The sequence below is a fragment of the Pleurodeles waltl genome, chromosome 7 (genome assembly GCF_031143425.1).
Source record: "Pleurodeles waltl isolate 20211129_DDA chromosome 7, aPleWal1.hap1.20221129, whole genome shotgun sequence".
In the NCBI taxonomy this organism is placed as follows: domain Eukaryota; kingdom Metazoa; phylum Chordata; class Amphibia; order Caudata; family Salamandridae; genus Pleurodeles; species Pleurodeles waltl.
The window spans coordinates 10,885,856-10,911,699 of NC_090446.1; the positions used below are offsets into that span (position 1 = coordinate 10,885,856).

General features: G+C 49.7%; 15 non-coding genes across 15 annotated transcripts; all 15 read left to right on the plus strand.

Moving 5' to 3' along the window:
* Window positions 1-489: 489 nt before the first annotated feature.
* Window positions 490-571, plus strand: TRNAS-UGA (transfer RNA serine (anticodon UGA)). Its single transcript has one exon. It is a non-coding gene; the product is annotated as a tRNA-Ser (tRNA).
* An 8,199-nt stretch (window positions 572-8,770) lies between these two features.
* On the plus strand, window positions 8,771-8,852 carry TRNAS-AGA (transfer RNA serine (anticodon AGA)). Its single transcript has one exon. It is a non-coding gene; the product is annotated as a tRNA-Ser (tRNA).
* Window positions 8,853-9,074: 222 nt separating this feature from the next.
* Window positions 9,075-9,156, plus strand: TRNAS-UGA (transfer RNA serine (anticodon UGA)). Its single transcript has one exon. It is a non-coding gene; the product is annotated as a tRNA-Ser (tRNA).
* A 2,808-nt stretch (window positions 9,157-11,964) lies between these two features.
* TRNAS-UGA (transfer RNA serine (anticodon UGA)) lies at window positions 11,965-12,046 on the plus strand. The gene has a single exon. It is a non-coding gene; the product is annotated as a tRNA-Ser (tRNA).
* A 570-nt stretch (window positions 12,047-12,616) lies between these two features.
* Window positions 12,617-12,698, plus strand: TRNAS-CGA (transfer RNA serine (anticodon CGA)). The gene has a single exon. It is a non-coding gene; the product is annotated as a tRNA-Ser (tRNA).
* A 1,852-nt stretch (window positions 12,699-14,550) lies between these two features.
* Window positions 14,551-14,632, plus strand: TRNAS-AGA (transfer RNA serine (anticodon AGA)). Its single transcript has one exon. It is a non-coding gene; the product is annotated as a tRNA-Ser (tRNA).
* Window positions 14,633-16,546: 1,914 nt separating this feature from the next.
* On the plus strand, window positions 16,547-16,628 carry TRNAS-UGA (transfer RNA serine (anticodon UGA)). The gene has a single exon. It is a non-coding gene; the product is annotated as a tRNA-Ser (tRNA).
* Window positions 16,629-17,198: 570 nt separating this feature from the next.
* TRNAS-CGA (transfer RNA serine (anticodon CGA)) lies at window positions 17,199-17,280 on the plus strand. The gene has a single exon. It is a non-coding gene; the product is annotated as a tRNA-Ser (tRNA).
* Window positions 17,281-19,143: 1,863 nt separating this feature from the next.
* Window positions 19,144-19,225, plus strand: TRNAS-AGA (transfer RNA serine (anticodon AGA)). Its single transcript has one exon. It is a non-coding gene; the product is annotated as a tRNA-Ser (tRNA).
* Window positions 19,226-19,447: 222 nt separating this feature from the next.
* TRNAS-UGA (transfer RNA serine (anticodon UGA)) lies at window positions 19,448-19,529 on the plus strand. Its single transcript has one exon. It is a non-coding gene; the product is annotated as a tRNA-Ser (tRNA).
* Window positions 19,530-22,020: 2,491 nt separating this feature from the next.
* On the plus strand, window positions 22,021-22,102 carry TRNAS-AGA (transfer RNA serine (anticodon AGA)). The gene has a single exon. It is a non-coding gene; the product is annotated as a tRNA-Ser (tRNA).
* Window positions 22,103-22,324: 222 nt separating this feature from the next.
* On the plus strand, window positions 22,325-22,405 carry TRNAS-UGA (transfer RNA serine (anticodon UGA)). Its single transcript has one exon. It is a non-coding gene; the product is annotated as a tRNA-Ser (tRNA).
* Window positions 22,406-22,975: 570 nt separating this feature from the next.
* Window positions 22,976-23,057, plus strand: TRNAS-AGA (transfer RNA serine (anticodon AGA)). Its single transcript has one exon. It is a non-coding gene; the product is annotated as a tRNA-Ser (tRNA).
* A 1,851-nt stretch (window positions 23,058-24,908) lies between these two features.
* On the plus strand, window positions 24,909-24,990 carry TRNAS-AGA (transfer RNA serine (anticodon AGA)). Its single transcript has one exon. It is a non-coding gene; the product is annotated as a tRNA-Ser (tRNA).
* Window positions 24,991-25,212: 222 nt separating this feature from the next.
* TRNAS-UGA (transfer RNA serine (anticodon UGA)) lies at window positions 25,213-25,294 on the plus strand. The gene has a single exon. It is a non-coding gene; the product is annotated as a tRNA-Ser (tRNA).
* Window positions 25,295-25,844: the final 550 nt, after the last annotated feature.

Sequence of the window (25,844 nt, forward strand, 5' to 3'; positions counted from 1 at the left end):
AATAGAGCTAAGGAAGGTGAAACACTGGGCAGGGAATGGGATCAGAAGAGTGGCCGGAGAAGGCATGAGACTACATGTCTGGCACTCCTGCCACTTGTGCACCCCAGCTGTCGAGAAGACACATGTCGAGTAATAGCCAAGGAGATTGGGAAAGAACTTCAGTTATCATCTCGCCAGTAAGTTCCATCTGAGGTATCAGATGCATGAAGGAAGTAGCCTTATTGTGGCGTCTAACAGTGTCATTATTTTCCTAAAGTGTCATAACTGCATTCTTTTACAACCTCCTTTTTGCTTTTCTCTGGCCAGGAACATGAACTTTATAATAGTGCCTTTGAGTCATGTCAGTATGCAGGTATGGACCGAGTGTGTTTTTTGCAGTAGAACGGATAGGCAAAGATGGGAAGGCAGTGGAGCAGAGTGAACTGAGGGAAAGAAAAAGACTGCTGTGAGAGTGAGAACCTCAGCTCAAGTGGCAGCCAACCCTCGTGAGTAGTTGTGGCCGAGTGGTTAAGGCGATGGACTTGAAATCCATTGAGGTGTCCCCTCACAGGTTCAAATCCTGCTGACTACGTTGGTGCTCTTTCACAATGATGTGTTAGGTTTTTCCTTGGATGCCTCCTTTCCCAGGAATAAGCATGTATTATTCAACAACGTTGAGAGCACAGGTAAAACAAAGATAAGAATGTGAAACAATGCACTGTGCAATGCCAGCATGAAAACTCTCAAGGAGTACGCTGCCCAGGCCTACTGCTTCTCAGACATTGTATCTGTCTATTTTGGGGAGCTGCAGAGAACCCTTGCCTGTGCTTTTTGAGCCTGCTGTCTGGGGTGGGTGCCTGGATAAATTGTTGTTGGGAAGGACAAGGCAGCTAGCTCCTCTACAGGGGTCAATTTAGGAGGTTGGTGGGAAGCACAGAAAGGGGCAGGAAGGATAAGTTACTTACCTGTAAATCCCGGAGCATATATCAAATATACACATATCATACATGTGTAAAAAATAATCATGCAGGCTATCATGTTAAAAACAGGCTAAAAATGCTTTATTTCTAAGAAGTTTTTTTTTTTTTTTTTTTTAATATTAAATACTACAATAGAGCATACATATGTACCCAAGCTCCTAAAACTAGGCTTAGTGAAGTGAGCAGTAGCAAACTCTAGAGAAAAAAATAGAAAAAACTGCATTGAAAAACACAGAAGCATTCTTAGCCAATAGGCTGCATGCAGGTTAACAAAGGAGAACCATAAAAACTTTGGCACCGTGCCTTTAAGACCCTGAGCACCTCCAGTATCCCACCATGCCTCAGGGGTGAAGGAAAGGTGACAGTTGGTTCACAGTTAGGTCAGTTCTTTTTACGGTGACAATTTGTATAACTGATTCAAAACACAGTCTGTCCTGCACTTCTAGGAGACGTGCGTCCGGGGAGGAGGGTGGGTTGTTTATGACTTTGATGAGGATACCCCTGGAAGAGAACTAGGATTTACAGGTAAGTAACTTATCCTTCTCTTCCAGGGGATCCTCATCAATAGTCATAAACATTGAATAGATTAGCAAGCCCATCCCTAAACCCAGCGGACTGTCCGATAGAAGTGCAGGAATAGATATGTCTTACGCAAATAGATTTCTTAGAGAGGCCTGCCCCACTTGGGCATCCGCTCTTGCATCTGAGTCTAAACAATAATGTCTTGTAAACGTATGGACAGACTTCCATGTAGCAGCTTTACAAATCTCAGATATCGGAACATTGTTAAGGAGAGCAGCAGTAGCCGCTTTACCCCTTGTGGAATGCGCTCTAGGCCGCGCTAGCAATTGTCTATTAGCTAGCTGGTAAGTATTAACAATGCAAGAAACTATCCATCTTGATATTGTTCGCTTAGAAGCTGCCTCTCCTGTCCTTAAATGACCATAGTTTACAAACAAGCGGTTAGAGTGTCTAATCGATTTTGTCTTGTCCAGATAAAATTTCAGCACTCTTTTCAAGTCTAATGAGTACAATGCTTTCTCTGCCGGAGTCTCCGGATTGGGAAAGAACGTCGGTAAAGTTATGGTCTGATTAATATGGAATACTGACACCACCTTCGGAAGGAAAGATGGGTGAGTTCGTAGAACCACTCTATTGTCATGAAAAACCGTGTACGGTTCTTTTGCAGACAAGGCCTGGATTTCACTGACCCTCCTCGCTGAAGTAATGGCCACTAGAAAAGCCGTCTTCCACGTAAGGTGTTGTAAAGAGGCCTTATGGATAGGCTCGAAAGGAGGACCCATAAGTTTTGCCAGGACTATGTTCAGTTCCCATGGAGGAGAAGGCCTCCGAATTGGCGGAAAAACTTTCTTCAAACCTTCTAAGAAATCCTTGACTACAGGTTTTGTAAAGAAGGATTCCTGAGAAGGCGATTTGCGATAGGCAGTAATAGCAGACAAATGTACCTTAATAGATGATACCTGCAGACCGGACTTCCCTAGATGAAGCAAATAGGACAGTATGACATCCTCCTGCGCCCGTATGGGATTATGACCTTGCTGACAGTACCAGATGTAGAATCTCTTCCACTTAAAAGCGTAGGAACGCCGCGTGGAAGGTCGTTTGGACTCTTTCAAGATGCTCATGCACTCCTGCGAGAGTCCTAGGTGCCCATACTGCAGGAATTCAGGAGCCATGCTGTTAAGCTCAGAGAGGGTAGGTTGGGATGTAGAATCCTGCCCTCCATTCTGCTCAGAAGATCCGGTCTGCACGGCAGCCTCCTGTGAGGTTCTTCCGACAGGTTGAGGAGATCCGTGTACCAGAACTGTCGGGGCCATTGCGGCGCTATAAGAATCATTCTGGTCCTGGATCTGTAAAGTTCGCTGATCACTGCCGGAATGAGGGGAATCAGCGGAAAAGCGTAAAGAAATGTCCCTGACCAGTCGATCAACAGGGCATTCCCTCGAGATCCCGGACGGTAGAACCTGGATGCGAAGTCTGGGCATTTCTTGTTTACTTCGTCTGCGAAGAGGTCCAGTTGAGGCCGACCCCATTGCGCGAAGATGTATTCTGCGACTTCGCCGTGCAGGACCCAATCGTGAACGTCCTCCAGGTGTCTGCTTAGAAAGTCTGCTTCCACGTTCTGCTGACCTGGCAGGTGAACTGCTGTAATTGACATTCCTCTGGCCAGGAGCCAATGCCATATAGCTTGGGACTCTCGCGATAGGGGTAGGGACCTCGTTCACCCCTGTTTGTTCAAGTAATACATCGTGGTTGTATTGTCCGTCTGTATCAAGAGAGTTTTCCCCTGAATTAGCGGTATGAAGGACTTGAGAGCGAGATGGACCGCTCTGAGTTCTAGCAGATTGATGTGGTACTGCTTTTCCTTGTCTGACCACAGACCCTGTGCTTGAAAAGGACCCAGATGAGCCCCCCATCCCTGAAGAGATGCATCCGTTACTAGGGTGTCGGATGGAAGCACCTGGTGAAACGGAGCACCCACTGACTGGTGAGGTCTGTGCATCCACCATCTCAATGACTGAAGTGCTACCTCCGGTAGCCGCACCGTGTCCTCCCAGCGACCTGTTCTCTGGCTCCAGTTGGTCTCCAATGCCTCTTGGAGGGGTCTCATGTGGAGTCTGGCATTTGGGACAATAAAAATGCACGATGCCATAGAGCCCAGTAGTGATGTCACCTGACGTGCCGTAGGTGCGCTGGCTCTCAACAGGTCCTGGCACTTCTTGTTTATTGAGGATAGTCGTTCCTCCGAAGGATACACTTTTTGTAGTTCTGTGCTTATGATAGCTCCTAGGTAGTGAAGATTCTGCGTTGGAGTCAAGGTTGACTTCTGGTAATTGACCTGAAGACCTAGAGCTTCGCAAACTCCTAGTACAATGTCCCGATGGCTTCTCGCCTGCTCCGGAGAAGAAGCCTTTAGTAGCCAGTCGTCTAGGTATGGATATATGTATATCCTTTGTCTTCGGAGATGTGCCGCCACCACTGCCATACATTTCGAGAAAACTCTTGGGGCAGATTTCAGGCCAAAGGGTAGAACCCTGAACTGGTAATGCTGTAACGCTACTCGGAAGCGCAGGAATTTTCGATGTTTTGGAGCTATTGGGATGTGAAAATACGCATCCTGCAGGTCGATGGAGCACATCCAGTCTCCCTGATGCAGTTGAGGGAAAATCTGGTGGAGCGCTAGCATTCTGAACTTCTGCTTCCTTATGTATTTGTTCAGCAGCCGTAGATCCAGGATTGGCCTGAAAACGCCCTCTCGACCCTTCTTTGCCACTAGAAAGTAACGGGAGTAGACCCCCTGTCCTCTTCGTGCAGGTGGAACCTTTTCTATGGCATTCTTTCTTAGGAGGGCGAGAGCCTCCTTGCGTAGCAAGCTGAGATGAGATGGATTGTCTTTGGTTGGTGGCAAGTGTGGTGGAGACTGTTTGAAAAGAAGAGAATAGCCATGTGCGACAATATTGAGCACCCATTTGTCTTTTGTGATAGAGTGCCACTTGTGAAGATAAGCCGTAATACTTCCCCCCACCGGAGTGGTGTACAGTGTCGAGGGAAGCGAGATTTCATTGCTTGGTGGGTGCTTTTGGAGTGGATTGTTGAGGTCTGCTTGACCCTCGCTCCCTTGTGTTTCTTCATTGAAAAAGAGGTCGTCCCTGTCGCTGCTGTGACCTTTGCGCCCAATGAGGGGTCTGAACCCTCTGCTGGAAAGGGCGCCTATCATACGGCCTGTACCTCCTCCTGAAATCTTTCTTTCTTTCGAGGCCCACCGCCTTCAAGGTATCCACCTCTGTCTTCATGCGGGCCATCTCTTCGTCTGCATGGGCACCGAATAGAGAGTTCCCGGCAAATGGGAGGTTCAGGATGCGTTGTTGTGCTTCCTGTTTCAAGCCAGTGAGCCTCAGCCAGGAAGATCTCCTCGCACAGATACCATGTGCGTACCCATGAGCAGCCAAATCCGCCCCATCCGCTGCCTGCGCTGATAACCTGGTTGGATACCAGGCATCCTTCTTGTAGTATCTCCTGGAAATCTTGTCTGTCTTCTCTGGGCAATTTTTCTTTAAATCTACTGAGGGAATCCCACAGAGAACGATCGTACCTGCCCAGGAGCGCAGACGCACTGGAGACCTTCATTGCTGAAGCCGCCGTCCCGCATATCTTCCTCCCTAGAGAGTCTAGATGCCTGCTCTCTTTATCCGGGGGTACCGTGGATGAAGATGCCACCGAGTGGGTCTTACGGGCGGCAGCTATGATCACCGAGTCCGGTGGCGGATCCTTTCTAAGGAATAAAGGGTCTTGTTCTGGAGCCTTGTATTTCTTAAGAATCCTAGCCGGGGCAGACTTAAGCGATGCTGGGGCCAGAAAAGTGTCCATGGTTGGCTGCAGCAAGCCAGGCACTAGAGGCAGCAACTTTTTCGACGCTGATCTCTGTTGTAGAGTCTCAAAGATGATCGATGAGGAGGTAGATGGTTCTGGAACCTCTATGTTGAGTTTCTGCGCTCCTCTTAACAATACCTCGTTGAATGTGGTAATATCATCCACCGGTGAGACTCTAGCAGGTGGTGAATCTGTAAGGGTAGGTGAGTAACGCCCGACAGAAGAACCTGATGAAGACCAAGAGGGTGATCTTCTCCTTGACCGCGCCCTGGATCTCCGTTGAGAGCGAGATCTGCTACGAGACGCTGTAGCAGAGCGTCTAGGCCTCGCGGTCGGTTGGCGAGGAGCTGAACGAGCCCGTTCTGCCCTGGCTGTCGGTGATGGCGTTCTTGGCAGGGAGGCAGTAGGTGAATACATTCGCGAATACTGCGAATCTGGGGAGGCCGCTGGTCTGTTGAGGCTCTCCAGCCATCTCGGAGATAGATTGATGGGCGAGACATGCCCAGATGATGCCGCTCTTGACCGAGAAGAGTCGCTCGGTATGGAGACCACTGGAGATGGCGCCTTGTCTGGCGTGGGGCGATGTTCTGCTCCCTGTGGGACAGGCAAAACCTGCGTCGACGTCGATGGTTGTTTCGATGTCGAAGGGCGCCCAGCCGGTTGGTCCTGCCTCGACGTTGAGTGCCTCGACGTCGAGTGCCTTGACGTCGAACGACGCTCCTTGGACCTCGACCTGCTCTCCGTCGTGTGCCTCGACGTGGAGCGATGGGAGGTCGACGGCGGATGTTCCTCGTGCCGTCGTGGTGATCTCGACGTCGTGTGTCCTGACGTCTGGGGCGCACAGCCTTTGGCGGCGACCGGGCACGCCGGCGATGGCTCGACGTCGATCGGCGGGTTGCCGTCGACGGAGACCTGCCCCTGCTCTGATGTTCCCTCAACGCCGTTTCCTTCGACGTCGGATGTGTCGCCGTCGACGGCGATCTATGCCGGTGAGACGGTGGTAGCGACGACGTCGACGGTGAACAAACAGGCACTTTCCTACCTGTCGACGTCGACCGGGCCATTCTCTCCTGAGAATGGCCTTCTGGCTGTCTGGGAAGTGAGGAAGACGATGTTCTTTTCCTCTCCTGAAGCCCATGAAGCCGGATCTTCTCTCTGTCTTTCAGAGTCCTCCTAGACATGTTCTTGCAGTACTTACAAGTGTCAGGGCAGTGACTCTGAGGCAGGCACACTATGCACAGAGAGTGGGGATCTGACTGGGCCTTCTAATTCCCACAAGCAGGGCATTTGACAAAAAGAGAAGGCATTTTTCTGTCAGAAAAAACCTTCCTAGCTCAGACAAAGATATTATTTGTCGAGTGAAAAGTGAAAAAACGCTTTTTTAAAGAATTTTTCTGAGAAAAACTCAGAAAAACTGAGAGCTTAATGCTCCAGGATCCTCTCAGAAGAAGCCGGAAAAAAGAACTGACCTAACTGTGAACCAACTGTCACCTTTCCTTTACCCCTGAGGCATGGTGGGATACTGGAGGTGCTCAGGGTCTTAAAGGCACAGTGCCAAAGTTTTTATGGTTCTCCTGTGTTAACCTGCATGCAGCCTATTGGCTAAGAATGCTTCTGTGTTTTTCAATGCAGTTTTTTCTATTTTTTATCTAGAGTTTGCTACTGCTCACTTCACTAAGCCTAGTTTTAGGAGCTTGGGTACATATTTATGCTCTATTGTAGTATTTAATATAAAAAATAAAAAAATAAAAAAAAAAAACTTCATGGAAACAAAGCATTTTTAGCCTGTTTTTAACATGATAGCCTGCATGATTATTTTTTACACATGTATGATATGTGTATATTTGATATATGCTCCGGGGTCCCCGCACAAGGGCGGGAATATTCAATGTTTATGACTATTGATGAGGATCCCCTGGAAGAGAAGGAAGCTCTCTGCTGTTGCTTCTCGGCCTAGGCAGAGCTGCAGGTGTGGTTAAAAAGGATTGGCGTTTGGACAGGTCCCAGACCACAGTGCAACCTAGGGCAACAAGAGAGGTGAGGCTACTGAGGCCCTTACCCTGAGCCTTCTGACCCCACCGCCCCTTTGGCCACGATCGGCCAAAACCTCTCTATAAGGGCTAAAGGTGATTATTATATATGCTGAGTAACTTAGGGTCCCTCGCATAAATGGACTCCTGCTGAAGGAGCTCGCCTTTGCTTTGGGACTGGCCCAACACAGCCTTGCTCTCCTCAACAAACCTGCCACCAGCCAGGAGGCTGAATGGCTTGCAGAAGGACACTCCCAGGTATGCCCAAGCACTTCATTTGCATAGAGACTACCCTCTCTTGGGCCCGCCTCCACTCACCTATTAAGTAATGTGGCTAGAATATCAAGACAGAAAGAGGAGCAGGGCCTGACAGCCTTTCAAAGGCTCAACTGAGGTGCTGGGCTGACGGCTGGGATCACCAAAGCCTGGGATGACTCCAATATGGAAGCAGAAGCCTTAGGGCAAACAAAGGTCAGCAGTTGATGTGCTGTAAAGAAGAAGGGCTGCAGAGGGCCTCAGCAAAGCCTTCGGAATACTTGTGGATTGGCAGGAGTGCCTATATTTGTTTTTTGAGAAGCACCTTGCCAGTGCAAAGGATTGATGAGGAAGAGGAAGGAGCAGAGCGGAATGACTGGAGCCAGTGAGGTTGCCTGTGAAGACATGAAGGGCTATGTTGAAAGGGTCACCGCTTGCGGAGCCAAGTAGTCGTTACCAAGTGGTTAAGGCGATGGACTAGATATCATTTGGCGTCTCCACGAGTATGTTCAAATCCTGCCGACTACGTCAGATGACATTTTTGGGATTCCTCTTCAGGGCCTCCTGCGTGGGAGAACAAGGGAGCAGCCTCTATGCAAAGCAGTCAGTAAAACAGAATATGAAGCAAAGACCATTAAAGCCACAGAAGAAAGATATGAACCCAGGCCAAATGCATCCTGCTACCCCTCCCTCACCTGTCAGGCACTAGTCTGCAGAGAAACTGAACGCGCCCACTCTCCTCCAAGGAGAATTCAGCTCAGGAAACGCCTAGCCTCAGGCCCTAGATTGGACGAGGCACTTCTTTTCATACCTGTAAAGACCAACCCGTCTCTCTGTGAAGTCCATTCATGGCCTCCAAGACAGAAGTTTTGCAATGGTGCCTATCGTGGCTGCCATCTCCCTGACGTTAAAGCTACCACCTCTTCCGGCCTGATTTTTTTCCCCCGTCTCAAAACATGAACATACAAGGAGTGCTAATTTCACATGCATGCCTGCTTTTAGCTTGAGACGCTTTAGAAAGTCTTCTGTGGAATAGGAATGATGTATAGGAGAGCAGGGAAAATGGTCCAGTGAACGGAAAGAAAAAAGACTACGGATGGAGGTAAAGTGCCCTGTTGAGATTCACTTGTGTGGGTAGTTGTGGCCGAGTGGTTAAGGTGATGGACTAGAAATCCATTTGGGTATCCCCGCGCAGGTTCGAATCCTGCCAACTACGCTGTCCTTTTTGTGAACAGTATTTTCCCATAACTCTTTGAAATACCTTCTGGCATAAATGCGGGCTCCAAAAGCAGGACTAATAGGGTCAGCGGCCTGGGAGGGCTCAAACTTTTGCCATTGTGGCCTTCCTCTCTAGAAAAGGACTGCTTCTGTCCAGAGGCTAGACCACCAGCAGAAATAGAAACGAGCTACGTTGAAAATGGACCATAGCTTTAAGCGAGTAGTCGTGGCCGAGTGGTTAAGGTGATGGATTTGAAATCCATTGGGGTCTCCCCGCGTAGGTTCAAATCCTGCCCACTACGTGCTACTTCACCTTTGGTGATATTTTATACTTCATATTAAATGGCATCTGCACAAGCAGGCCGAATATAGCTATCAGTCTCAATAGAGCTAAGGAAGGCGAAACACTGGGCAGGGAATGGGATCAAAAGAGTGGCCGGAGAAGGCATGAGACTACCTGTCTGGCACTCCTGCCACTTGTGCACCCCAGCTGTCGAGAAGACACATGTCGAGTAATAGCCAAGGAGATTGGGAAAGAACTTCAGTTATCATCTCGCCAGTAAGTTCCATCTGAGGTATCAGATGCATGAAGGATGTAGCCTTATTGTGGCGTCTAACAGTGTCATTATTTTCCTAAAGTGTCATAACTGCATTCTTTTACAACCTCCTTTTTGCTTTTCTCTGGCCAGGAACATGAACTTTATAATAGTGCCTTTGAGTCACGTCAGTATGCAGGTATGGACCGAGTGTGTTTTTTGCAGTAGAACGGATAGGCAAAGATGGGAAGGCAGTGGAGCAGAGTGAACTGAGGGAAAGATAAAGACTGCTGTGAGAGTGAAAACCTCAGCTCAAGTGGCAGCCAACCCTCGTGAGTAGTCGTGGTCGAATGGTTAAGGCGATAGACTCGAAATCCATTGAGGTGTCCCCGCACAGGGTCAAATCCTGCCGACTACGTCGGTGCTCTTTCACAATGATGTGTTAGGTTTTTCCTTGGATGCCTCCTTTCCCAGGAATAAGCATGTATTTTTCAACAACGTTGAGAGCACAGGTAAAACAAAGACAAGAATGTGAAACAATGCACTGTGCAATGCCAGCATGAAAACTCTCAAGGAGTACGCTGCCCAGGCCTACTGCTTCTCAGACACTGTATCTGTCTATTTTGGGGAGCTGCAGAGAACCCTTGCCTGTGCTTTTCGAGCCTGTTGTCTGGGGTGGGTGCCTGGATAAATTGTTGTTGGGAAGGACAAGGCAGCTAGCTTCTCTACAGGGGTCAATTTAGGAGGTTGGTGGGAAGCACAGAAAGGGGCAGGAAGGAAGCTCTCTGCTGTTGCTTCTCGGCCTAGGCAGAGCTGCAGGTGTGGTTAAAAAGGATTGGCGTTTGGCCAGGTCCCAGACCACAGTGCAACCTAGGGCAACAAGAGAGGAGAGGCTACTGAGGCCCTTACCCTGAGCCTTCTGACCCCACCGCCCCTTTGGCCACGATCGGCCAAAACCTCTCTATAAGGGCTAAAGGTGATTATTATATATGCCTGAGTAACTTAGGGTCCCTCGCATAAATGGACTCCTGCTGAAAGAGCTCGCCTTTGCTTTGGGACTGGCCCAACACGGCCTTGCTCTCCTCAACAAACCTGCTACCAGCCAGGAGGCTGAATGGCTTGCAGAAGGACACTCCCAGGTATGCCCAAGCACTTCATTTGTATAGAGACTACCCTCTCTTGGGCCCGCCTCCACTCACCTATTAAGTAATGTGGCTAGAATATCAAGACAGAAAGAGGAGCAGGGCCTGACAGCCTTTCAAAGGCTCAACTGAGGTGCTGGGCTGACGGCTGGGATGACCAAAGCCTGGGATGACTCCAATATGGAAGCAGAAGCCTTAGGGCCAACAAAGGTCAGCAGTTGATGTGCTGTAAAGAAGAAGGGCTGCAGAGGGCCTCAGCAAAGCCTTCGGAATACTTGTGGATTGGCAGGAGTGCCTATATTTGTTTTTTGAGAAGCACCTTGCCAGTGCAAAGGATTTCTGAGGAAGAGGAAGGAGCAGAGCGGAATGACTGGAGCCAGTGAGGTTGCCTGTGAAGACATGAAGGGCTATGTTGAAAGGGGCACCGCTTGCAAAGCCAAGTAGTCGTTACCAAGTGGTTAAGGCGATGCACTAGATATCATTTGGCGTCTCCACGAGTATGTTCAAATCCTGCCGACTACGTCAGATTACATTTTTGGGATTCCTCTTCAGGGCCTCCTGCGTGGGAGAACAAGGGAGCAGCCTCTATGCAAAGCAGTCAGTAAAACAGAATATGAAGCAAAGACCATTAAAGCCACAGAAGAAAGATATGAACCCAGGCCAAATGCATCCTGCTCCCCCTCCCTCACCTGTCAGGCACTAGTCTGCGGAGAAACTGAACGCTCCCTTTCTCCTCCAAGGAGAATTCAGCTCAGGAAACACCTAGCCTCAGGCCCTAGATTGGACGAGGCACTTCTTTTCATACCTATAAAGACCAACCTGTCTCTCTGTGGAGTCCATTCATGGCCTCCAAGACAGAAGTTTTGCAATGGTGCCTATCGTGGCTGCCATCTCCCTGACGTTAAAGCTACCACCTCTTCCGGCCTGATTTTTTTCCCCCGTCTCAAAACATGAACATACAAGGAGTGCTAATTTCACATGCATGCCTGCTTTTAGCTTGAGACGCTTTAGAAAGTCTTCTGTGGAATAGGAATGATGTATAGGAGAGCAGGGAAAATGGTCCAGTGAACGGAAAGAAAAAAGACTACGGATGGAAGTAAAGTGCCCTGTTGAGATTCACTTGTGTGGGTAGTTGTGGCCGAGTGGTTGAGGCGATGGACTAAAAATCCATTGTGGTAACCCTGCACAGGTTCGAATCCTGCCAACAACTCTGTCCCTTTTGTGAACAGTATTTTCCCATAATTCTTTGAAATACCTTCTGGCATAAATGCGGGCTCCAAAAGCAGGACTAATAGGGTCTGCGACCTGGGAGGGCTCAAACTTTTGCCATTGTGGCCTTCCTCTCTAGAAAAGGACTGCTTCTGTCCAGAGGCTAGACCACCAGCAGAAATAGAAACGAGCTACGTTGAAAATGGACCATAGCTTTAAGCAAGTAGTCGTGGCCGAGTGGTTAAGGTGATGGACTTGAAATCCACTGGGGTCTCCCCGCGTAGGTTCAAATCCTGCCGACTACGTGCTACTTCACCTTTGGTGATATTTTATACTTCATATTAAATGGCATATGCACAAGCAGGCCGAATATAGCTATCAGTCTCAATAGAGCTAAGGAAGGCGAAACACTGGGCAGGGAATGGGATCAAAAGAGTGGCCGGAGAAGGCATGAGACTACCTGTCTGGCACTCCTGCCACTTGTGCACCCCAGCTGTCGAGAAGACACATGTCGAGTAATAGCCAAGGAGATTGGGAAAGAACTTCAGTTATCATCTCGCCAGTAAGTTCCATCTGAGGTATCAGATGCATGAAGGAAGTAGCCTTATTGTGGCGTCTAACAGTGTCATTATTTTCCTAAAGTGTCATAACTGCATTCTTTTACAACCTCCTTTTTGCTTTTCTCTGGCCAGGAACATGAACTTTATAATAGTGCCTTTGAGTCACGTCAGTATGCAGGTATGGACCGAGTGTGTTTTTTGCAGTAGAACGGATAGGCAAAGATGGGAAGGCAGTGGAGCAGAGTGAACTGAGGGAAAGAAAAAGACTGCTGTGAGAGTGAGAACCTCAGCTTAAGTGGCAGCCACCCCTCGTGAGTAGTCGTGGCCGAGTGGTTAAGGCGATGGATTCGAAATCTATTGGGGTGTCCCCGCGCAGGTTCAAATCCTGCCGACTACGTTGGTGCTCTTTCACAATGATGTGTTAGGTTTTTCCTTGGATGCCTCCTTTTCCAGGAATAAGCATGTATTATTCAACAACGTTGAGAGCACAGGTAAAACAAAGACAAGAATGTGAAACAATGCACTGTGCAATGCCAGCATGAAAACTCTCAAGGAGTACGCTGCCCAGGCCTACAGCTTCTCAGACACTGTATCTGTCTATTTTGGGAAGCTGCAGAGAAGCCTTGCCTGTGCTTTTCGAGCCTGCTGTCTGGGGTGAGTGCCTGGATAAATTGTTGTTGGGAAGGACAAGGCAGCTAGCTCCTCTACAGGGGTCAATTTAGGAGGTTGGTGGGAAGCACAGGAAGGGGCAGGAAGGAAGCTCTCTGCTGTTGCTTCTCGGCCTAGGCAGAGCTGCAGGTGTGGTTAAAAAGGATTGGCGTTTGGCCAGGTCCCAGACCACAGTGCAACCTAGGGCAACAAGAGAGGTGAGGCTACTGAGGCCCTTACCCTGAGCCTTCTGACCCCACCGCCCCTTTGGCCCCGATCGGCCAAAACCTCTCTATAAGGGCTAAAGGTGATTATTATATATGCCTGAGTAACTTAGGGTCCCTCGCATAAATGGACTCCTGCTGAAGGAGCTCGCCTTTGCTTTGGGACTGGCCCAACACGGCCTTGCTCTCCTCAACAAACCTGCCACCAGCCAGGAGGCTGAATGGCTTGCAGAAGGACACTCCCAGGTATGCCCAAGCACTTCATTTGCATAGAGACTACCCTCTCTTGGGCCCGCCTCCACTCACCTATTAAGTAATGTGGCTAGAATATCAAGACAGAAAGAGGAGCAGGGCCTGACAGCCTTTCAAAGGCTCAACTGAGGTGCTGGGCTGACGGCTGGGATCACCAAAGCCTGGGATGACTCCAATATGGAAGCAGAAGCCTTAGGGCAAACAAAGGTCAGCAGTTGATGTGCTGTAAAGAAGAAGGGCTGCAGAGGGCCTCAGCAAAGCCTTCGGAATACTTGTGGATTGGCAGGAGTGCCTATATTTGTTTTTTGAGAAGCACCTTGCCAGTGCAAAGGATTGCTGAGGAAGAGGAAGGAGCAGAGCGGAATGACTGGAGCCAGTGAGGTTGCCTGTGAAGACATGAAGGGCTATGTTGAAAGGGGCACTGCTTGCAGAGCCAAGTAGTCGTTACCAAGTGGTTAAGGCGATGGACTAGATATCATTTGGCGTCTCCACGAGTATGTTCAAATCCTGCCGACTACGTCAGATGACATTTTTGGGATTCCTCTTCAGGGCCTCCTGCGTGGGAGAACAAGGGAGCAGCCTCTATGCAAAGCAGTCAGTAAAACAGAATATGAAGCAGAGACCATTAAAGCCACAGAAGAAAGATATGAACCCAGGCCAAATGCATCCTGCTCCCCCTCCCTCACCTGTCAGGCACTAGTCTGCAGAGAAACTGAACGCGCCCACTCTCCTCCAAGGAGAATTCAGCTCAGGAAACGCCTAGCCACAGGCCCTAGATTGGACGAGGCACTTCTTTTCATACCTGTAAAGACCAACCCGTCTCTCTGTGGAGTCCATTCATGGCCTCCAAGACAGAAGTTTTGCCATGGTGCCTATCGTGGCTGCCATCTCCCTGACGTTAAAGCTACCACCTCTTCCGGCCTGATTTTTTTCCCCCGTCTCAAAACATGAACATACAAGGAGTGCTAATTTCACATGCATGCCTGCTTTTAGCTTGAGACGCTTTAGAAAGTCTTCTGTGGAATAGGAATGATGTATAGGAGAGCAGGGAAAATGGTCCAGTGAACGGAAAGAAAAAAGACTACGGATGGAGGTAAAGTGCCCTGTTGAGATTCACTTGTGTGGGTAGTTGTGGCCGAGTGGTTAAGGCGATGGACTAGAAATCCATTGGGGTATCCCCGCGCAGGCTCGAATCCTGCCAACTACGCTGTCCCTTTTGTGAACAGTATTTTCCCATAATTCTTTGAAATACCTTCTGGCATAAATGCGGGTTCCAAAAGCAGGACTAATAGGGTCAGCGGCCTGGGAGGGCTCAAACTTTTGCCATTGTGGCCTTCCTCTCTAGAAAAGGACTGCTTCTGTCCAGAGGCTAGACCGCCAGCAGAAATAGAAACGAGCTACGTTGAAAATGGACCATATCTGTAAGCAAGTAGTCAAATCAAATCAAATCATTAACATTTATAAAGCGCGCTACTCACCCGTGCGGGTCTCAAGGTGCTAGGGGGGAAAGGGGGGGTTATCGCTGCTCGAACAGCCAAGTCTTTAGGAGTCTCCGGAAAGCGGAGTGGTCCTGGGTGGTCCTGAGGCTGGTGGGGAGGGAGTTCCAGGTCTTGGCCGCCAGGAAGGAGAAAGATCTCCCACCCGCCGTGGAGCGGCGGGTGCGAGGGACGGCAGCAAGTGCGAGGCCAGCGGAGCGGAGGGGGCGGGTGGGGACGTAGAAGCTGAGGCGTCTGTTGAGGTATTCCGGTCCCTTGTTGTGGAGGGCTTTGTGTGCGTGGGTGAGAAGACGGAAGGTGATCCTTTTGCTGACTGGGAGCCAATGCAGGTGTCTCAGGTGTGCGGAGATGTGGCTGTTGCGGGGTACGTCGAGGATGAGGCGGGCCGAGGCGTTTTGGATGCGTTGCAGGCGGTTTTGGAGTTTGGCTGTGGTCCCGGCGTAGAGGGTGTTGCCGTAGTCCAGGCGGCTCGTGACGAGGGCGTGGGTCACGGTTTTTCTGGTGTCGGCGGGGATCCAGCGGAAGATCTTACGGAGCATGCGGAGAGTGAGGAAGCAGGCGGAGGACACGGCGTTGACTTGCTTGGTCATGGTGAGAAGAGGGTCCAAGATGAAGCCGAGGTTGCGGGCGTGGTCTGCGGGGGTCGGTGCGGTGCCGAGGGCCGTGGGCCACCAGGAGTCGTCCCAGGCGGACGGGGTGTTGCCGAGGATGAGGACTTCCGTTTTTTCAGAGTTCAGCTTTAGGCGGCTGAGCCTCATCCAATCTGCGACGTCCTTCATACCCTCTTGTAGGTTGGTCTTGGCGCTGGCGGGGTCCTTGGTGAGGGAGAGTACAAGTTGGGTGTCGTCGGCGTAGGAGGTGATGATGATGTCATGCTTGCGTACGATGTCGGCGAGGGGGCTCATGTAGACATTGAAGAGTGTCGGGCTGAGCGATGAGCCTTGAGGTACGCCGCAGATGATCTTGGTGGGTTCTGAGCGAAACGGAGGGAGGTAAACTCTTTGGGAGCGGTTAGCAAGGAAGGAGGCGATCCAGTCCAGGGCCTGGCCTTGGATCCCGGTGGAGCGTAGGCGGGTGATTAGGGTGCGGTGACAGATGGTGTCAAAGGCAGCCGAGAGGTCGAGGAGAATGAGGGCGACTGTTTCACCGTTGTCCATCAGGGTTCTGATGTCGTCTGTGACTGAGATGAGGGCGGTTTCCGTGCTGTGGTTGGTTCGGAATCCGGTTTGTGAAGGGTCGAGCAGGTTGTTGTCTTCCAGGAAGGTGGTCAGCTGTTTGTTGACGGTCTTTTCTATTACCTTGGCTGGGAAAGGTAGAAGAGAGATGGGGCGGAAGTTTTTCAGGTCGCTTGGGTCAGCCGTAGGTTTCTTTAGTAGGGCGTTGACTTCAGCGTGCTTCCAGCATTCGGGGAAGGTGGCAGAAGAAAAAGAAGAGTTGATGACGGTCTGGAGGTGCGGGGCGATGATGTCGTCGGCTTTGTTAAAGATGAAGTGCGGGCAGGGGTCCGAAGGGGCGCCGGAGTGGATAGAGTTCATGATGGATTTGGTTTCTTCCGTGTTGATGTGGGTCCAGTTGTTGAGGGTGATGTCCGGGGAAGCGGGTTCAGTGGTGTATGGTTGGGTCTGGTAGTCGTGGCCGAGTGGTTAAGGCGATGGACTTGAAATCCATTGGGGTCTCCCCGCGTAGGTTCAAATCCTGCCGACTACGTGCTACTTCACCTTTGGTGATATTTTATACTTCATATTAAATGGCATCTGCACAAGCAGGCCGAATATAGCTATCACTCTCAATAGAGCTAAGGAAGGCGAAACACTGGGCAGGGAATGGGATCAAAAGAGTGGCCGGAGAAGGCATGAGACTACCTGTCTGGCACTCCTGCCACTTGTGCACCCCAGCTGTCGAGAAGACACATGTCGAGTAATAGCCAAGGAGATTGGGAAAGAACTTCAGTTATCATCTCGCCAGTAAGTTCCATCTGAGGTATCAGATGCATGAAGGAAGTAGCCTTATTGTGGCGTCTGACAGTGTCATTATTTTCCTAAAGTGTCATAACTGCATTCTTTTACAACCTCCTTTTTGCTTTTCTCTGGCCAGGAACATGAACTTTATAATAGTGCCTTTGAGTCACGTCAGTATGCAGGTATGGACCGAGTGTGATTTTTGCAGTAGAACGGATAGGCAAAGATGGGAAGGCAGTGGAGCAGAGTGAACTGAGGGAAAGAAAAAGACTGCTGTGAGAGTGAGAACCTCAGCTTAAGTGGCAGCCACCCCTCGTGAGTAGTCGTGGCCGAGTGGTTTAGGCAATGGACTCGAAATCCATTGGGGTGTCCCTGCGCAGGTTCAAATCCTGCCGACTACGTCGGTGGTCTTTCACAATGATGTGTTAGGTTTTTCCTTGGATGCCTCCTTTCCCAGGAATAAGCATGTATTATTCAACAACGTTGAGAGCACAGGTAAAACAAAGACAAGAATGTGAAACAATGCACCGTGCAATGCCAGCATGAAAACTCTCAAGGAGTACGCTGCCCAGGCCTACAGCTTCTCAGACACTGTATCTGTCTATTTTGGGGAGCTGCAGAGAAGCCTTGCCTGTGCTTTTCGAGCCTGCTATCTGGGGTGAGTGCCTGGATAAATTGTTGGGAAGGACAAGGCAGCTAGCTCCTCTACAGGGGTCAATTTAGGAGGTTGGTGGGAAGCACAGGAAGGGGCAGGAAGGAAGCTCTCTGCTGTTGCTTCTCGGCCTAGGCAGAGCTGCAGGTGTGGTTAAAAAGGATTGGCGTTTGGCCAGGTCCCAGACCACAGACCACAGACCACAGTGCAACCTAGGGCAACAAGAGAGGTGAGGCTACTGAGGCCCTTACCCTGAGCCTTCTGACCCCACCGCCCCTTTGGCCCCGATCGGCCAAAACCTCTCTATAAGGGCTAAAGGTGATTATTATATATGCCTGAGTAACTTAGGGTCCCTCGCATAAATGGACTCCTGCTGAAGGAGCTCGCCTTTGCTTTGGGACTGGCCCAACACGGCCTTGCTCTCCTCAACAAACCTGCCACCAGCCAGGAGGCTGAATGGCTTGCAGAAGGACACTCCCAGGTATGCCCAAGCACTTCATTTGCATAGAGACTACCCTCTCTTGGGCCCGCCTCCACTCACCTATTAAGTAATGTGGCTAGAATATCAAGACAGAAAGAGGAGCAGGGCCTGACAGCCTTTCAAAGGCTCAACTGAGGTGCTGGGCTGATGGCTGGGATCACCAAAGCCTGGGATGACTCCAATATGGAAGCAGAAGCCTTAGGGCAAACAAAGGTCAGCAGTTGATGTGCTGTAAAGAAGAAGGGCTGCAGAGGGCCTCAGCAAAGCCTTCGGAATACTTGTGGATTGGCAGGAGTGCCTATATTTGTTTTTTGAGAAGCACCTTGCCAGTGCAAAGGATTGCTGAGGAAGAGGAAGGAGCAGAGCGGAATGACTGGAGCCAGTGAGGTTGCCTGTGAAGACATGAAGGGCTATGTTGAAAGGGGCACCGCTTGCAGAGCCAAGTAGTCGTTACCAAGTGGTTAAGGCGATGGACTAGATATCATTTGGCGTCTCCACGAGTATGTTCAAATCCTGCCGACTACGTCAGATGACATTTTTGGGATTCCTCTTCAGGGCCTCCTGCGTGGGAGAACAAGGGAGCAGCCTCTATGCAAAGCAGTCAGTAAAACAGAATATGAAGCAAAGACCATTAAAGCCACAGAAGAAAGATATGAACCCAGGCCAAATGCATCCTGCTCCCCTCCCTCACCTGTCAGGCACTAGTCTGCAGAGAAACTGAACGCGCCCACTCTCCTCCAAGGAGAATTCAGCTGAGGAAACGCCTAGCCACAGGCCCTAGATTGGACGAGGCACTTCTTTTCATACCTGTAAAGACCAACCTGTCTCTCTGTGGAGTCCATTCATGGCCTCCAAGACAGAAGTTTTGCAATGGTGCCTATCGTGGCTGCCATCTCCCTGACGTTAAAGCTACCACCTCTTCCTGCCTGATTTTTTTCCCCCGTTTTAAATACATGAAGATTCAAGGAGTGCTAATTTCACATGCATACCTGCTTTTAGCTTGAGACGCTTTAGAAAGTCTTCTGTGGAATAGGAATGATGTATAGGAGAGCAGGGAAAATGGTCCAGTGAACGGAAAGAAAAAAGACTACGGATGGAGGTAAAGTGCCCTGTTGAGATTCACTTGTGTGGGTAGTTGTGGCCGAGTGGTTAAGGCGATGGACTAGAAATCCATTGGGGTATTCCAGCGCAGGTTCGAATCCTGCCAACTGCGCTGTCCCTTTTGTGAACAATATTTTCCCATAATTCTTTGAAATACCTTCTGGCATAAATGCGGGCTCCAAAAGCAGGACTAATAGGGTCAGCGGCCTGGGAGGGCTCAAACTTTTGCCATTGTGGCCTTCCTCTCTAGAAAAGGACTGCTTCTGTCCAGAGGCTAGACCGCCAGCAGAAATAGAAATGAGCTACGTTGAAAATGGACCATAGCTTTAAGCAAGTAGTCGTGGCCGAGTGGCTAAGGCGATGGACTTGAAATTCATTGGGGTCTCCCCGCGTAGGTTCAAATAATGCCGACTACGTGCTACTTCACCTTTGGTGATATTTTATACTTCATATTAAATGGCATCTGCACAAGCAGGCCGAATATAGCTATCAGGATCAATAGAGCTAAGGAAGGCGAAACACTGGGCAGGGAATGGGATCAAAAGAGTGGCCGGAGAAGGCATGAGACTACCTGTCTGGCACTCCTGCCACTTGTGCACCCCAGCTGTCGAGAAGACACATGTCGAGTAATAGCCAAGGAGATTGGGAAAGAACTTCAGTTATCATCTCGCCAGTAAGTTCCATCTGAGGTATCAGATGCATGAAGGAAGTAGCCTTATTGTGGCATCTGACAGTGTCATTATTTTCCTAAAGTGTCATAACTGCATTCTTTTACAACCTCCTTTTTGCTTTTCTCTGGCCAGGAACATGAACTTTATAATAGTGCCTTTGAGTCACGTCAGTATGCAGGTATGGACCAAGTGTGTTTTTTGCAGTAGAACGGATAGGCAAAGATGGGAAGGCAGTGGAGCAGAGTCAACTGAGGGAAAGAAAAAGACTGCTGTGAGAGTGAGAACCTCAGCTTAAGTGGCAGCCACCCCTCGTGAGTAGTCGTGGCCGAGTGGTTAAGGCGATGGATCCAAAATCTATTGGGGTGTCCCCGCGCAGGTTCAAATCCTGCCGACTACGTCGGTGCTCTTTCACAATGATGTGTTAGGTTTTTCCTTGGATGCCTCCTTTTCCAGGAATAAGCATGTATTATTCAACAACGTTGAGAGCACAGGTAAAACAAAGACAAGAATATGAAACAATGCACTGTGCAATGCCAGCATGAAAACTCTCAAGGAGTACGCTGCCCAGGCCTACAGCTTCTCAGACACTGTATCTGTCTATTTTGGGGAGCTGCAGAGAAGCCTTGCCTGTGCTTTTCGAGCCTGCTGTCTGGGGTGAGTGCCTGGATAAATTGTTGTTGGGAAGGACAAGGCAGCTAGCTCCTCTACAGGGGTCAATTTAGGAGGTTGGTGGGAAGCACAGGAAGGGGCAGGAAGGAAGCTCTCTGCTGTTGCTTCTCGGCCTAGGCAGAGCTGCAGGTGTGGTTAAAAAGGATTGGCGTTTGGCCAGGTCCCAGACCACAGTGCAACCTAGGGCAACAAGAGAGGTGAGGCTACTGAGGCCCTTACCCTGAGCCTTCTGACCCCACCGCCCCTTTGGCCCCGATCGGCCAAAACCTCTCTATAAGGGCTAAAGGTGATTATTATATATGCCTGAGTAACTTAGGGTCCCTCGCATAAATGGACTCCTGCTGAAGGAGCTCGCCTTTGCTTTGGGACTGGCCCAACACGGCCTTGCTCTCCTCAACAAACCTGCCACCAGCCAGGAGGCTGAATGGCTTGCAGAAGGACACTCCCAGGTATGCCCAAGCACTTCATTTGCATAGAGACTACCCTCTCTTGGGCCCGCCTCCACTCACCTATTAAGTAATGTGGCTAGAATATCAAGACAGAAAGAGGAGCCTTTCAAAGGCTCAACTGAGGTGCTGGGCTGACGGCTGGGATCACCAAAGCCTGGGATGACTCCAATATGGAAGCAGAAGCCTTAGGGCAAACAAAGGTCAGCAGTTGATGTGCTGTAAAGAAGAAGGGCTGCAGAGGGCCTCAGCAAAGCCTTCGGAATACTTGTGGATTGGCAGGAGTGCCTATATTTGTTTTTTGAGAAGCACCTTGCCAGTGCAAAGGATTGCTGAGGAAGAGGAAGGAGCAGAGCGGAATGACTGGAGCCAGTGAGGTTGCCTGTGAAGACATGAAGGGCTATGTTGAAAGGGGCACTGCTTGCAGAGCCAAGTAGTCGTTACCAAGTGGTTAAGGCGATGGACTAGATATCATTTGGCGTCTCCACGAGTATGTTCAAATCCTGCCGACTACGTCAGATGACATTTTTGGGATTCCTCTTCAGGGCCTCCTGCGTGGGAGAACAAGGGAGCAGCCTCTATGCAAAGCAGTCAGTAAAACAGAATATGAAGCAGAGACCATTAAAGCCACAGAAGAAAGATATGAACCCAGGCCAAATGCATCCTGCTCCCCCTCCCTCACCTGTCAGGCACTAGTCTGCAGAGAAACTGAACGCGCCCACTCTCCTCCAAGGAGAATTCAGCTCAGGAAACGCCTAGCCACAGGCCCTAGATTGGACGAGGCACTTCTTTTCATACCTGTGAAGACCAACCCGTCTCTCTGTGGAGTCCATTCATGGCCTCCAAGACAGAAGTTTTGCCATGGTGCCTATCGTGGCTGCCATCTCCCTGACGTTAAAGCTACCACCTCTTCCGGCCTGATTTTTTTCCCCCGTCTCAAAACATGAACATACAAGGAGTGCTTATTTCACATGCATGCCTGCTTTTAGCTTGAGACGCTTTAGAAAGTCTTCTGTGGAATAGGAATGATGTATAGGAGAGCAGGGAAAATGGTCCAGTGAACGGAAAGAAAAAAGACTACGGATGGAGGTAAAGTGCCCTGTTGAGATTCACTTGTGTGGGTAGTTGTGGCTGAGTGGTTAAGGCGATGGACTAGAAATCCATTGGGGTATCCCCGAGCAGGCTTGAATCCTGCCAACTACGCTGTCCCTTTTGTGAACAGTATTTTCCCATAATTCTTTGAAATACCTTCTGGCATAAATGCGGGCTCCAAAAGCAGGACTAATAGGGTCAGCGGCCTGGGAGGCCTCAAACTTTTGCCATTGTGGCCTTCCTCTCTAGAAAAGGACTGCTTCTGTCCAGAGGCTATACCGCCAGCAGAAATAGAAACGAGCTACGTTGAAAATGGACCATAGCTTTAAGCAAGTAGTCGTGGCTGAGTGGTTAAGGCGATGGACTTGAAATCCATTGGGGTCTCCCGCGTAGGTTCAAATCCTGCCGACTACGTGCTACTTCACCTTTGATGATATTTTATACTTCATATTAAATGGCATCTGCACAAGCAGGCCGAATATAGCTATCACTCTCAATAGAGCTAAGGAAGGCGAAACACTGGGCAGGGAATGGGATCAAAAGAGTGGCCGGAGAAGGCATGAGACTACCTGTCTGGCACTCCTGCCACTTGTGCACCCCAGCTGTCGAGAAGACACATGTCGAGTAATAGCCAAGGAGATTGGGAAAGAACTTCAGTTATCATCTCGCCAGTAAGTTCCATCTGAGGTATCAGATACATGAAGGAAGTAGCCTTATTGGGGCGTCTGACAGTGTCATTATTTTCCTAAAGTGTCATAACTGCATTCTTTTACAACCTCCTTTTTGCTTTTCTCTGGCCAGGAACATGAACTTTATAATAGTGCCTTTGAGTCACGTCAGTATGCAGGTATGGACCGAGTGTGTTTTTTGCAGTAGAACGGATAGGCAAAGATGGGAAGGCAGTGGAGCAGAGTGAACTGAGGGAAAGAAAAAGACTGCTGTGAGAGTGAGAACCTCAGCTTAAGTGGCAGCCACCCCTCGTGAGTAGTCGTGGCCGAGTGGTTAAGGCGATGGACTAGAAATCCATTGGGGTGTCCCCGCACAGGTTCAAATCCTGCCGACTACGTCGGTGCTCTTTCACAATGATGTGTTAGGTTTTTCCTTGGATGCCTCCTTTCCCAGGAATAAGCATGTATTATTCAACAACGTTGAGAGCACAGGTAAAACAAAGACAAGAATGTGAAACAATGCACTGTGCAATGCCAGCATGAAAACTCTCAAGGAGTACGCTGCCCAGGACTACAGCTTCTCAGACACTGTATCTGTCTATTTTGGGGAGCTGCAGAGAAGCCTTGCCTGTGCTTTTTGAGCCTGCTGTCTGGGGTGAGTGCCTGGATAAATTGTTGTTGGGAAGGACAAGGCAGCTAGCTCCTCTACAGGGGTCAACTTAGGAGGTTGGTGGGAAGCACAGGAAGGGGCAGGAAGGAAGCTCTCTGCTGTTGCTTCTCGGCCTAGGCAGAGCTGCAGGTGTGGTTAAAAAGGATTGGCGTTTGGCCAGGTCCCAGACCACAGTGCAACCTAGGGCAACAAGAGAGGTGAGGCTACTGAGGCCCTTACCCTGAGCCTTCTGACCCCACCGCCCCTTTGGCCCCGATCGGCCAAAACCTCTCTATAAGGGCTAAAGGTGATTATTATATATGCCTGAGTAACTTAGGGTCCCTCGCATAAATGGACTCCTGCTGAAGGAGCTCGCCTTTGCTTTGGGACTGGCCCAACACGGCCTTGCTCTCCTGAACAAACCTGCCACCAGCCAGGAGGCTGAATGGCTTGCAGAAGGACACTCCCAGGTATGCCCAAGCACTTCATTTGCATAGAGACTACCCTCTCTTGGGCCGCCTCCACTCACCTATTAAGTAATGTGGCTAGAATATCAAGACAGAAAGAGGAGCAGGGCCTGACAGCCTTTCAAAGGCTCAACTGAGGTGCTGGGCTGACGGCTGGGATCACCAAAGCCTGGGATGACTCCAATATGGAAGCAGAAGCCTTAGGGCAAACAAAGGTCAGCAGTTGATGTGCTGTAAAGAAGAAGGGCTGCAGAGGGCCTCAGCAAAGCCTTCGGAATACTTGTGGATTGGCAGGAGTGCCTATATTTGTTTTTTGAGAAGCACCTTGCCAGTGCAAAGGATTGCTGAGGAAGAGGAAGGAGCAGAGCGGAATGACTGGAGCCAGTGAGGTTGCCTGTGAAGACATGAAGGGCTATGTTGAAAGGGGCACCGCTTGCAGAGCCAAGTAGTCGTTACCAAGTGGTTAAGGCGATGGACTAGATATCATTTGGCGTCTCCACGAGTATGTTCAAATCCTGCCGACTACGTCAGATGACATTTTTGGGATTCCTCTTCAGGGCCTCCTGCGTGGGAGAACAAGGGAGCAGCCTCTATGCAAAGCAGTCAGTAAAACAGAATATGAAGCAAAGACCATTAAAGCCACAGAAGAAAGATATGAACCCAGGCCAAATGCATCCTGCTCCCCCTCCCTCACCTGTCAGGCACTAGTCTGCAGAGAAACTGAACACGCCCACTCTCCTCCAAGGAGAATTCAGCTCAGGAAACGCCTAGCCACAGGCCCTAGATTGGACGAGGCACTTCTTTTCATATCTGTAAAGACCAACCCGTCTCTCTGTGGAGTCCATTCATGGCCTCCAAGACAGAAGTTTTGCCATGGTGCCTATCGTGGCTGCCATCTCCCTGACGTTAAAGCTACCACCTCTTCCGGCCTGATTTTTTTCCCCCGTCTCAAAACATGAACATACAAGGAGTGCTAATTTCACATGCATGCCTGCTTTTAGCTTGAGACGCTTTAGAAAGTCTTCTGTGGAATAGGAATGATGTATAGGAGAGCAGGGAAAATGGTCCAGTGAACGGAAAGAAAAAAGACTACGGATGGAGGTAAAGTGCCCTGTTGAGATTCACTTGTGTGGGTAGTTGTGGCCGAGTGGTTAAGGCGATGGACTAGAAATCCATTGGGGTATCCCCGCGCAGGTTCGAATCCTGCCAATTACGCTGTCCCTTTTGTGAACAGTATTTTCCCATAATTCTTTGAAATACCTTCTGGCATAAATGCGGGCTCCAAAAGCAGGACTAATAGGGTCAGCGGCCTGGGAGGGCTCAAACTTTTGCCATTGTGGCCTTCCTCTCTAGAAAAGGACTGCTTCTGTCCAGAGGCTAGACCGCCAGCAGAAATAGAAACGAGCTACTTTGAAAATGGACCATAGCTTTCAGCAAGTAGTCGTGGCCGAGTGGTTAAGGCGATGGACTTGAAATCCATTGGGGTCTCCCCGCGTAGGTTCAAATCCTGCCGACTACGTGCTTCTTCACCTTTGGTGATATTTTATACTTCATATTAAATGGCATCTGCACAAGCAGGCCGAATATAGCTATCACTCTCAATAGAGCTAAGGAAGGCGAAACACTGGGCAGGGAATGGGATCAAAAGAGTGGCCGGAGAAGGCATGAGACTACCTGTCTGGCACTCCTGCCACTTGTGCACCCCAGCTGTCGAGAAGACACATGTCGAGTAATAGCCAAGGAGATTGGGAAAGAACTTCAGTTATCATCTCGCCAGTAAGTTCCATCTGAGGTATCAGATGCATGAAGGAAGTAGCCTTATTGGGGCGTCTGACAGTGTCATTATTTTCCTAAAGTGTCATAACTGCATTCTTTTACAACCTCCTTTTTGCTTTTCTCTGGCCAGGAACATGAACTTTATAATAGTGCCTTTGACTCACGTCAGTATGCAGGTATGGACCGAGTGTGTTTTTTGCAGTAGAACGGATAGGCAAAGATGGGAAGGCAGTGGAGCAGAGTGAACTAAGGGAAAGAAAAAGACTGCTGTGAGAGTGAGAACCTCAGCTTAA